At 41.4% G+C, this 13091-nt stretch overlaps 1 pseudogene; it reads right to left on the bottom strand.

The window, feature by feature from the left end:
- Window positions 1-8829: 8829 nt before the first annotated feature.
- Window positions 8830-8947, bottom strand: LOC126205854 (5S ribosomal RNA; annotated as a pseudogene).
- Between the last annotated feature and the right edge of the window lie 4144 nt (window positions 8948-13091).

Raw genomic sequence — 13091 nt, 5'->3', positions numbered from 1 at the left:
TAAATAGCAAAACTCCTTTACTACTTTAGGTGTCTCATTTCCTAATCTAATCCCCTCAGCATCACCCAATTTAATTTGACTACATTCCATTATCCTCGTTTTGCTTTTGTTGATGTTCATCTTATATCCTCCTTTCAAGACACTGTCCATTCCGTTCAACTGCTCTTCCAAGTCCTTTGCTGTCTCGACAGAATTACAATGTCATCGGCGAACCTCAAAGTTTTTACTTCTTCTCCATGAATTTTAATACCTACACAGAATTTTTCTTTTGTTTCCTTTACTGCTTGCTCAATATACAGATTGAATAACATCGGGGAGAGGCTACAACCCTGTCTCACTCCTTTTCCAAACACTGCTTCCTTTTCATGCCCCTCGACTCTTATAACTACCACCTGGTTTCTGTACAAATTGTAAATAGCATTTCGCTCCCTGTATTTTACCCCTGCCACCTTCAGAATTTGAAAGAGAGTATTCCAGTTAACGTTGTCAAAAGCTTTCTCTAAGTCTACAAATGCTAGAAACGTAGGTTTGCCTTTCCTTAATCTTTCTTCTAAGATAAGTCGTAAGGTTAGTATTGCCTCACGTGTTCCAACATTTCTACGGAATCCCAACTGATCTTCCCCGAGGTCCGCTTCTACCAGTTTTTCCATTCGTCTGTAAAGAATTCGCGTTAGTATTTTGCAGCTGTGACTTATTAAACTGATAGTTCGGTAATTTTCACATCTGTCAACACCTGCTTTCTTTGGGATTGAAGTCTGTGGGTATTTCGCCTGTCTCATACATCTTGCTCACCAGATGGTAGAGTTTTGTCATGACTGGCTCTCCTAAGGCCATCAGTAGTTCTCATGGAATGTTGTCTACTCCCGGGGCCTTGTTTCGACTCAGGTCTTTCAGTGCTCTGTCAAACTCTTCACGCAGTATCTTATCTCCCATTTCATCTTCATCTACATCCTCTTCCATTTCCATAATATTGTACTCAAGTACATCGCCCTTGTATAAACCCTCTATATACTCCTTCCACCTTTCTGCCTTCCCTTCTTTGCTTAGAACTGGGTTGCCATCTGAGCACTTGATATTCATACAAGTGGTTCTCTTCTCTCCAAAGGTCTCTTTAATATTCCTGTAGGCAGTATCTATCTTACCCCTAGTGAGATAAGCCTCTACATCCTTACATTTGTCCTCTAGCCATCCCTGCTTAGCCATTTTGCACTTCCTGTCGATCTCATTTTTGAGACGTTTGTATTCCTTTTTGCCTGCTCCTTTTACTGCATTTTTATATTTTCTCCTTTCATCAATTAAATTCAATATTTCTTTTGTTACCCAAGGATTTCTATTAACCCTCGTCTCTTTACCTACTTGATCCTCTGCTGCCGTCACTACTTCATCCCTCAGAGATGTCCATTCTTCTTCTACTGTATTTCTTTCCCCCATTCCTGTCAATTGTTCGCTTATGCTCTTCCTGAAACTCTCTACAACCTCTGGTTTTTTCAGTTTATCCAGGTCCCATCTCCTTAAATTCCCACCTTTCTGCAGTTTTCAGTTTCAATCTGCAGTTCATAACCAATAGATTGTGGTCAGAATCCACATCTGCCCCTGGAAATGTCTTACAATTTAAAACCTGGTTCCTAAATCTCTGTCTTACCATTATATAATCTATCTGATACCTTTTAGTATCTCCAGTATTCTTCCAGGTATGCAACCATCTTTTATGATTCTTGAACCAAGTGTTAGCTATGATTAAGTTATGCTCTGTGCAAAATTCCTCTTTCATTTCTTCCCCCCAATCCATATTCACCTACTATGTTTCCTTCTCTCCCTTTTGCTACTGACGAATTCCAGTCACCCATGACTATTAAATTTTCGTCTCCCTTCACTTCGTGAATAATTTCTTTTATCTCGTCATACATTTCATCAATTTCTTCATCATCTGCAGAGCTAGTTGGCACATAAACTTGTAATACTGTAGTAGGCGTGGGCTTCGTGTCTATCTTGGCCACAATAATGCGTTCACTATGCTGTTTGTAGTAGCTAACCCGCACTCCTATTTTTTTATTCATTATTAAACCTACTCCTGCATTACCCCTATTTGATTTTGTATTTATAACCCTGTAATCACCTGACCAAAAGTCTTGTTGCTCCTGCCACCGAACGTCACTAATTCCCACTATATCCAACTTTATCCTATCCATTTCCCTTTTTAAATTTTCTAACCTACCTGCCCGATTAAGGGATCTGACATTCCACGCTCCGATCCGTAGAACGCCAGTTTTCTTTCTCCTGATATCGACGTCCTCTTGAGTAGTCCCCGCCCGGAGATCCGAATGGGGGACTATTTTACCTCCGGAATATTTTACCCAAGAGGACGCCATCATCATTTAATCATACAGTAAAGCTGCATGTCCTCGGGAAAATTTGCGGCTGTAGTTTCCCCTTGCTTTCAGCCGTTCGCAGTATCAGCACAGCAAGGCCGTTTTGGTTAATGTTACAAGGCCAGATTAGTCAATCATCCAGACTGTTGCACCTGCAACTACTGAAAAGGCTGCTGCCCCTCTTCAGGAACCACATGTTTGTCTGGCCTCTCAACAGATACCCCTCCGTTGTGGTTGCACCTACGGTACGGCCATCTGTATGGTTGAGGCACGCAAGCCTCCCCACCAACGGCAAGGTCCATGGTTCATGGGGGATGAGGCATCAAGGGATCACAGTTTTAGCATTGGAGGGCAGCGTGGAGGGTAAAAATCGTAGAGGGAGACCAAGAGATGAACACACTAAGCAGATTCAGAAGGATGTAGGCTGCAGTAGGTACTGGGAGAAGAAGGAGCTTGCACAGGATAGATTAGCATGGAGAGCTGCATCAAACCAGTCTCAGGACTGAAGACCACAACAACAACATCGAACCATGTTTATATTGTGCTTCTTCGACCTATTGTCTTCCTTGTTGCTCTCGGTCGCCTGGCGAAGGCCTGCAGGGACCGTAATTAGTTTGTCGGCTTCAGTGAATTTTGTTTGCTATCAGAAGGTACCTCTGTTATTTTCACATTTTGTGAATTTTCTGTTGTAGCTGGAGGTGGCCTGCTTGTATCCCACCACGGCGGATATTGGCTGTTTGAGATCGGAATAGCTTGGACATAGTTTACTGGTTGGCCTGTATTAAAAGAACCTTGCGACGGTTGCCAATGACTTGGTCCTGGTTGCTGCCAATATTCGTTAACTCCGTGCATATTATTTGGCTTATCTTTGTACGGACCGTTTGGTCTGTGGTCATTCCGTCTTTTTCGGTTATTAATGTCACTATGAAAATTTGAATTCTGATTGTGATGCTGCCTTGGATTACCATTCGGCTGTTGGTATTCTTCGGCTTTCCTATAATCCTTGTTATTATTATCGTTGTAACCACAGTCTTGGTTGTATTGGTTTCTATTACTCTTATTGTTGTAATTGCTGTTTCCATAAGATTTATTTTTATTTTGTTTAGGACTAGCTTCCCCCCTATTTCCCTTGTTTGAATTCCACGAATTCTTTCCGTTCGGACTGTTTTTATTGCTGGTGACATCAGAAGTTTTTCTGGCGTCCTACTGCACAAGATCGAAGGAATCGATTACAGACAGAAATTCTTTTACGTCTGTGTCTGTAACATTGAACAGTTTCTCTCTAATGTGGATTGGTAGTCTGGCTTTTAGTACTCGTAACAAATCGCTATTGGTAACTGGCTCATCCCAGTATCTGGTGATGTCAACATATTTTTCAAAATATTTCCTTAATGAACCTGATTTCGGATTATAGACTTCGGCATTGTATACTATTTTACGAAGTCGCTCTTGAATAGACGCCGACCAAAACTGATCTAAAAACACCTTTTCAAAGTCATGAAAGGTTTTACAAGTTTCTGCGGCATTTAATGCCCATAAAGACGCATCACCAGAGATATGTGATACTACAAATTGTATCTTTTGTTCTTCTAACCATGATTTTGGAAGAACACTTTTGAAATTACAGATAAGTAAAACAGGGTGTACGTTTCTTTTGCTTTCTTCATTGAAGATCTCAAACTGCCGATGCTTGATGAGACTCTCTTCATGCATCAGAGTTGTTAGTTGCATTGAACTGCTATCATTTGCAGGTGTTGCATTTACCTTTTTACAAGTACACTTTGTTTCGTTATCATGATTGATTCTTGTTGTCACGCATTGCTGCGGCAAAGTCATTTGATTACCAAAGTCTGGTTTTCTTTACGGTACAACAAGATTCGGTGTAAAATGTTCTGTGCACGTTTGCCTGTCAACATAAGTGTTGTTATTGCTGCATACTGACAGATTTTGTGGGTTACGGTTGTCAAGATACATTGCTCTGAATATCTTCCTGCAATGTTAAGACAGCTGTGGCTAGAGCTTTGAATCTACGTATTTTCAAGTTTATCCACATCAGTTTGAAGGCTGCTAACCTGAACTGGAATTTTCACTAACGGTTCGATCGTGGATTTCACTGCATCGCTCTCTTGTTTCACATTATTAGTAATTGCACTATCCCGTTCGTTTAAAGTTCGTTTGATCTGGCGGACAATTTCCTCATCTCTTTTAAGAAATATGTTGTTGATATTTTCAACTAATTTCCTCTCCCTTTCTCGGTCTTTAATTTCTTGTTCCTGTCTCTCTCTAGCCCTTTCTTCCCTCTGCTGGGTAGTAAATTTTTCGAATAATGCTGTTAACATATTCTGTAATGGCATAGCTTGTGCGTTGTGCACTTGTGCCCCTGATTGACTGGTGGAGTGCCAGTTTGCTTCGGCAGCTCTTCAGTCTCACTACCTGTCGGAACATCATCTACAAAATTATCATCGGTAATTAAATTCTCTAATGACTGAGTAGGAGTGTGAACAGATTGTTCTACTGGAGGATCTGATACCATTTCTACCTCCGCATCCTCACTAGGTTTAACCAGTTTCCTTGCCCTAACCACTTTATACACAATATAACACAACAAGTCTATATATATCACTGACACATATACATCAACACAAAATAATCTTATAACTAACACACATATACATATATATATTAACAAACTTACTCAAAGCAAACAGGAATAATTGGTCCTACCTTTATACTCCTCTGAAGTGGTCGGCAGTGCTCTATTTGATTCGTCTGTCGCACCAGCTCTAGTATTAGTAGTAACAGCAACTCGGTGGACAAGTGTCAATGTTCGTGAAAAACAATACATACAAATAATTAATAAGTTGTTGTGGCAATTTATACCTGTAATATATTACAAAATTTTTTGTGTTACTATTTCATTTAAATGAACAAATGTGCATTGGTGGTCCCTGTTCGGGCGCCAGTGTGGCGGTTTTTGTGTATCAACATGGGCAAGTGCAATGAATATGGATGATACGATACTCGATGGTATTCTGCGGTTTGAATTTACTCTGTGTTTTTTTTTTTTTTTTTTTTTTTAGCAGTTGCATTGATTTGATTTTTTAAATGATACTGACAATATTATACACACGTTTAATGCATTATTCAAACAGCAACTTCTCCTGGATAATTATTTTGTTCTAATTACACAAGAATTCCACCTGACGTTGTGTAATAATGTTGACTGTTCGCTGTGTTCATATCACTAAAATTACAGATCGTACATCAGAGCTTTTATAATTTTTTGTCGTCGATGGATTTAACTATTCTTAGCAAATTGATCATGAAAATGAACCATAGAATACCACCCGCACACAACACTGACGTATGCTACCAAAGAATATTTTTCTCCGTGATTCGTCATTAGTTTAATTTTGGCATCATACACCAGCAATGAAAACTTGTTCTACAATAAATACCATCAGCACTGTTCCTAGAAAATGCAGTCTGATTCGACTAATTTTTTTTTCTTTTATAAATAGAGTTCAGTACCACCGGTGCACATTAATTTCTTAGACATCGGAATATTCTTTGCAGTTTCAAGTAATTTAAATTTGCCGTTGTAATAAAAATTAAGATGGCGGCCAACAAAAGATAGAGGATTTCTTTTTTAATTAAGATTTTCCTTTTCCCAATAAATAGTTAATCATTTAAATTGATGCCACCAATAAAAAAAATTTAAATTGTTTTGCAAATTAGTTTAACACAAACCCATGCTATTTTCAACTAGAAGTACAGACGAAGTTGCTATATAATCGCAACTAACAATGGCTGCGCTTCTTGCAGCTATGATAAAACAATTAATACCAAATTATAATTAAAAGAGGAAGTGAATTTTCAATAATTAATCATAAATAGTTTTAACGCACTTGGCTCTATTTGTTTTTACCATCAAATGAACGTAAAAGTACAATAATTTTACATTAAATGTTTTTCATTTAATAGACCTCAAATCGATTCGCGTCTTACGTCGGCGATGTACATCAGAAGTAGACGATAAAAGGGTACAAAACTAAAGAAAAGAATGACATAGATTAACAAAGAATGTGAGACAAACATTGTCTCTATTTTACATAATTATCATATTTTTAAGAAATAATTACATAATTGAATGAATATTATCCACACGTCCATATTCCACTCGTAATAAAAAAATATATATATTGTGGATGTTATAGTAGCCATGCATGGAAGTGAAACACGGACGATAAAGAGTTTAGACAGGAAGAGAATAGAATCTTCCTAAATGTGGTGCTACAGAAGAACGCTGAAGATTAGATAGGTAGATCACGTAACTAATGAGAAGGTACTGAAGAGAATTGGGGAGAAAAGAAACTTGTGGTGCAATCTGAGAACAGATCGGTTAGTTCGACATATTCTGAGGCATGAAGGGACCCCCAGTTTAGTAGTTCGGGGAACTGTGAGGCCATGCACGAGACAGCTGCAAGGACAGATGCTCCATACCAGTCTTCGGACTGAAGAGCACAAAAACAACAACACGGTCAGTGGATCGACCTCGTGCTTGACAACGTCGGTTTATGAATCGAGAGTAAGAACCTCGACCTAACCTTCACATGTCATTATAATATGAGAGGAGAGACTGTAGGAATAGTGCTGTAGATGAACCACCATGTCAATTTGTTGCTACCTCGTCACATCCTACTCATGAGATCCCGAGGCACTGGTATCTAATGGACGTGTTTCTTTGATGTGAGATCTATTACTGCCTGATGCCTAATGAAATGCAGAGAATCAAATGAATGGCTGCTTAAAAGGAAGCGCACAATTTTCTATTAAACTGGAGGAATCCGCTTCGTTTTTAGCATAACACTGATATAGTGCCGAACGATTATCTCCAGCAAATGGATAGCTTTTATGAGTAATTTATGTCATCAGTACTTGCACTGGTCGTTGTAACCTCACGTTCAATGCTTCATGTACTTTTTTCTGAAACATACGTAAAGTACTGTGGGCTGAATCTTTATGTAATTTATTCCAAGAACTCGTAAGCAGCGACGAGCTATGTTTGACTTCGTAATGTAACCACTGACATCTCACAAACATCTGGTCCGCTGGCCCATCAATGACAGATTAGTTCACAGCGTTTGTTTGACTGTGAAAGATTTCAAGGATAGTAAAACTTTTGAGCGTAAAGTTGGACTCCGCCTATTTTCCTCTTTGTAGGTGGCATGTAAACCTCTGAGTGGCATGCCATTGTTAAAGAACAAGGGGCACGGAGGAATGCAACAGGTAATCGAAGCTGTCGCTGCTGTTTTAACTAACAAAATGATCATCGGAATAGCTCCAGTTCAACCACTCACGTAGTGACCGTGCATACGGACTGCACATGACGCTAGAGGCCGCATTATCGAGCGGAAGAATGGAAGAATGCCCATACACGATTCTGGCAACAACGTTTCGCAGGAGATCTGAACAGCAACCACTGGAGTAAGGACGAGTCGCTCTGTGGTATTGCCTCTCCTCCAGGCAACACCGCAGGTCGCACTTTAGCAGCAAAATTCCTGATTGTACATGCGTAGTCCGAAGGACAAAGGGTTCCAATATTATCGTTACTCGAACTTTCAAGCAATATTTTCTAGGTGTTTCATAAAGATTCAACCGATTTCACAAGATTAAATCGTCTCCATGAATTATGATACGAACCTGAAATAAATTTTCAGTTACAAAGGGCCGGCCGGGGTGGCCGATTGGTTCTAGGCGCTACAGTCTGGAACCGCGCGACCGCTACGGTCGCAGGTTCGAATCCTGCCTCGGGCATGGATGTATGTGATGTCCTTAGGTTAGTTAGGTTTAAGTAGTTCTAAGTTCTAGGGGACTGATGACCTCAGAACAAGTCCCATAGTGCTTAGAGCCATTTGAACCACTTTTTAAGTTACAAAGCCGAAATAAAACCTTGGCGCATATGTAAGTGGTAAATTCGTGTGTACAGTGGCAGGGTTTTTTGACCATTGTCGTGTACGTAAATGGCACGTATCCACACGACGAAGCCACATGCTCTAAAATCGTCCACATCTGTTATATACCGATAGTGTGTATAATGAAAGTTGACGAAAGCCATAAAATCTCACATCTACTTTATTTCACTAGCCCTTGTTGACAGCTGCTGTGTTTCAGCATCTAAACCCCATTATAATGACTTAAGACCGAAATTAGGAATGTAGAATTTGCAATAAATGCATGCAGTCAGTGGGGAAAATGTTCAAGTCATTCAGAGACTGCAAACCCAAATCAAAAAAAAGTTGTGTAATAATGCGAAATTTCCACACTGGATGCGGATATGGAGGAGTATGTGGTCAGCACACCGTTCTCCCGGCCGTAAGACAGTTTCCGATACCGGAGCCGCTGCTTCTCAATCAAGTAGCTCCTGAGTTTGTCTCACAAGGGCTGAGTGCACCCTCCTTGCCAACAGCGCTCAGCAGACCGGATGGTCACCCATCCAAGTGCTAGCGCAGCCCGACAGCGCTTAACTTCGGTGATCTGACGGGAATCGGTGTTACCACTGTGGCAAGGCCGTTGGCATATGTACACAGTACAACATAAAACAACTGTTAAGTGGTTGCCTTATATTTGGCCAATGCCCTAATTTCAGCTGCCTCTACGAGTATATCAATACAAGGTACAGAGCAGCGGTATTGTCCTAAGGTCCTTTGAGTTCCTATTATGGTTTTTTTTATGACATTCAGAGTCATCCTTTTGCTCGTCAGCTGGAAACGAACAACATTTATAGTTTGCACGTCCATTTGACCTCGTTGCTTTGTATCTGGAGCTGTCTCATAATTTCAGATAGTAACATAACAGAACATTCCATTTGAAGAAATACACAGATGTGTAATGTAAATTTACTAAGGATGGTAGAAGTATTTGTTGATCAGTGAGATAATTCACCAGTCCACGATTCGAAGAGATTATGCGTATATCTCTGACGACAGTTTGTTGTAGAATTCTGGCAATATTTTAACCTCGCATATTATGACATTTTTGGAGACCGAAAATCTCCTCTGTAGGAATCAACATGGGCTCGAAATCAACGATCTTGTGACACCTAGTTCCCTCTGTTCGTTCACGAGATCCAGAAAGCAGTTGATACAGGCGTCCAAGCAGATGCAGTGTTCCTTGACTACCGTAACGCATTTCATACAGTTTCTCACTGCCACTTAATGAACAAAATACGAGCTTACGAAATATCAGACCAACTGTGTGACTGGGTTGAACAGTCTCCAGCAAACGGAACATAGTATGTCATTCCAAACGGAGAAAAGTTTTCAAGTCTTGAAGAACAATGTCACAATAAATTAACAGCGGGTAATTCAGACAGCAGACTGAGATTCATTGGAAGAAATATCTGGAAATGCAGTCCATCAGCAAGGAAGGTAGCTTACAAAATACTCGTCGACCAGTACGTGAATACTGCTCGTCAGTATGGGATCGGTACGAGGCTGGTCCGATAGAGGAATTAGAGAAGATCCAAAGAAGAGCAGCAGGTTTCGTTGCAGGTTCATTTTGTAAGCGCCAGCGCGTCACGGAAATTCTCAGTCAATTCCAGTGCTAGACGTCGCAAGACAGACGTCCTCCATCACGTCTTGGTCTATTGCCGAAACTCCTAGAGTATGCGTTCCTATAAGAGTCAGCCAATTTATTAATCCTCCTACGTATACTTACTAAATGACCATCAAGATTAAAGAGACTAGAGCCCACAGTAGGCTTACCGGCAATAGTTCTTCCCACCAGCCGTACACTCTATGAAGCGGCTCTCCGAGTATAGTTGTAGATGTAAGCGTGGAAGACATAACACATTTAGAACCGCTTGTAGTAGATTACACTAATTGACGTCATTGTGAACGTTTTGGTTGAGTTGACAGTTTCGAACATGTGAAGTTCCATTGTACAGTTGTCTCTTGATCTTAGCTCGAAATGGGAGAATTACACTATTCGAATACGTGACATATTTCCCGCGTTTTTGTGTTAGGAATCAGCGCTTACAGTTTTCAGATGCGTCGTATGTTGTATTGCGCTCGGTGTCTGGTGGCTTGTGGGACACAAGAACGTGGCCGGCCGGCCCACTGACGTATGGCTCAGTACAGCCGATAACAGAACGGGCATCGTCCCCTGTGTGTCGAATAATCTGTCCCGAGGGAAGGCGCCGGGCTGTAGAGAGTCCGGAATGCCGGCGCGACACCGCACACGGCGTGTACGTGCGGGTCGATACTGCTACACCACGCCACGCGACATCCGGCCGGCCACAGCAGCCGTGCTTGTTGGGCCGTTATGGGGCCGCAATGGGGAGCTCGGCCGCTCCGCTGTGCTGCCCGTAACTCGCCGCTACACGGCGCGGCAGCTGCGGCCGCTGTCTCGACAGGGCAGTCCCATGATGCACCCACCGCCAACAGTATTCCCTCTACTGGACATAATAGCCTTACCTGTCACCTTGGACTTTTAGTCTGGCAGGTAAGTTCTTAGCGTTTTTCCAAAAGTTAACAAAAACAGTGGATACACATAACGGAGGCCTTAAGTCATCAGTAATCTATTCTCACTCACTGTTTGAAAAAGGCTCTGAGCACTGTGGGACTTAACTTCTGAGGTCATCAGTCCCCTAGAACGTAGAACTACATTCCGGACTAATCCCAAGGACATCACAAACACCAATGCCCATGGCAGGATTCGAACCTGCGACCGTAGCGGTCGCGCGGTTCCAGACTGTAGCCCCTAGAACCGCTCTGCACACCGGCCGACTACTACTGTTTACCCTTCGCTATTTGTTCATGGTATCAAGGACGTTCACAGGTTCAAAAATGGTTCAAATGGCTCTGAGCACTATGCCACTTAACTTCTGAGGTCATCAGTCGCCTAGAACTTAGAACTAATGAAACCTAACTAACCTAAGGACATCACACACAGCCATGTCCGAGGCAGGATTCGAACCTGCGACCGTAGCGGTCGCGCGGCTACAGACTGTAGCGCCTAGAACCGCTCGGCCACTCCGTTCGGCGTTCACAGGTTCAGTGGACGTTTGCACAGAATGAGGCAGTCTAGCGATCTACCCTCATGGACCTTAAAAATGAATGGGATTGCCAGGAGAGAGAGATGGAAGTATCAGTATCTATAATGGAGTCGCGTAAACGATGGGTACTGCAAGTTTGCCTTGAAACGATTTTGCAATACCTTGCAGAACTAAATTAAAGAATTAGTGGGCAATGGAAGAGCAAAAAATTACAACGACCGACAGATGTGGTCCATTGTTGAGTACATCAAGAATCACTCAGTTCTAAATTTGCAGGCACACAGCACGTGAGGAAATTGGTAGTATGAGTAAATTTATGAAGTCCACGAATTTATCTACGGTCACTTGCAACAGTTTTTGATGGAACTGAACGAAGAGAATGGTGCCTTTATATGATATTGCAAAGCATGTTAGTTAAGTCAAGATGCATGCCTGGGACAATTTATCTATTTAAAAGTCGCTAATATTGAATTTATGAAGAAAAAAAGGGACGCAGGAACGAAAATTGGAACATTTGGTATAGACTGCGGACCTCACATTTTAAATGGACTTGACGTACACTCCCCACAGCAAGACAAAGAAAATCGCGTTATAGAAGGGACACATTCTGAAGAACTCAGTCCAGTTCCCTAAACTCACTGCCGTTAAAGAAACAGCGAGCTTTGAAGAATTTGGTGACAGAGCGGTTCTGGCGCTACAGTCTGGAACCGCGCAACCGCTACGGTCGCAGGTTCGAATCCTGCCTCGGGCATGGATGTGTGTGTTGTCCTTAAGTTAGTTAGGTTTAAGTAGTTCTAAGTTCGAGGGGACTTATGACCTCAGCAGTTGAGTCTCATAGTGCTCAGAGCCATTTGAACCATTTTTGAAGAATTTATTGTAGCCTTGAGAGAAGCACAAGAATAGTTATGGTTCAAATGGCTCTGAGCACTATGGGACTCAACTGCTGAGGTCATAAGTCCCCGAGAACTTAGAACTACTTAAACCTAACTAACCTAAGGACAACACACACATCCATGCCCAAGGTAGGATTCGAACCTGCGACCGTAGCGGTCGTGCGGTTCCAGACTGTAGCGCCAGAACCGCTCGGCCACCAGCGGCCGGCCAAGAATAGTCATCCAAAGGTTTTGAGGGCACTGTAATCTTGAAACGTCCCCTTTGGAAAATTATTAATTCCTGTGCTGATAAACCCCTTACGTTATTTGATTTTCACACAGCTGAGCAAAACTGAACGTACTCAGACATTTCTCTCTTTACTTATTCTGATCGTCACTAAACTGACACAATATTTTTAGCGCAACGCAATCTGACTTTTCAATAATCCCTACAAAAGAATGGACCTGACTAACAATAACCTATACCTTTCATGAATCACTTATCTCACAAAAATTTTCGTTACTCGAACTACTGCAATACAGCGAGCGCCAATACTGCCAGCTAAATAAAAGATTCTAACTACTGAAGTCACTAACTACTGTTAGGCATAGTTAGCAAATGAAATATTTCGATAGAGAACAATGTATTTACCTTAATAGTGTTAAAAAGTCATTATATATATATATATATATATATATATATATATATATATATATATATATATATATATATATATCAGTTCATGACATCCAGTCTTACAAATTTACTCTCTCTGATGGCCACAAGTCCAG

Source organism: Schistocerca nitens, chromosome 1 (genome assembly GCF_023898315.1).
Source record: "Schistocerca nitens isolate TAMUIC-IGC-003100 chromosome 1, iqSchNite1.1, whole genome shotgun sequence".
NCBI classification, from domain to species: domain Eukaryota; kingdom Metazoa; phylum Arthropoda; class Insecta; order Orthoptera; family Acrididae; genus Schistocerca; species Schistocerca nitens.
The sequence above is the reverse complement of the archived record's forward strand: the minus strand, read 5'-3'. Positions and strand labels throughout refer to the sequence as shown.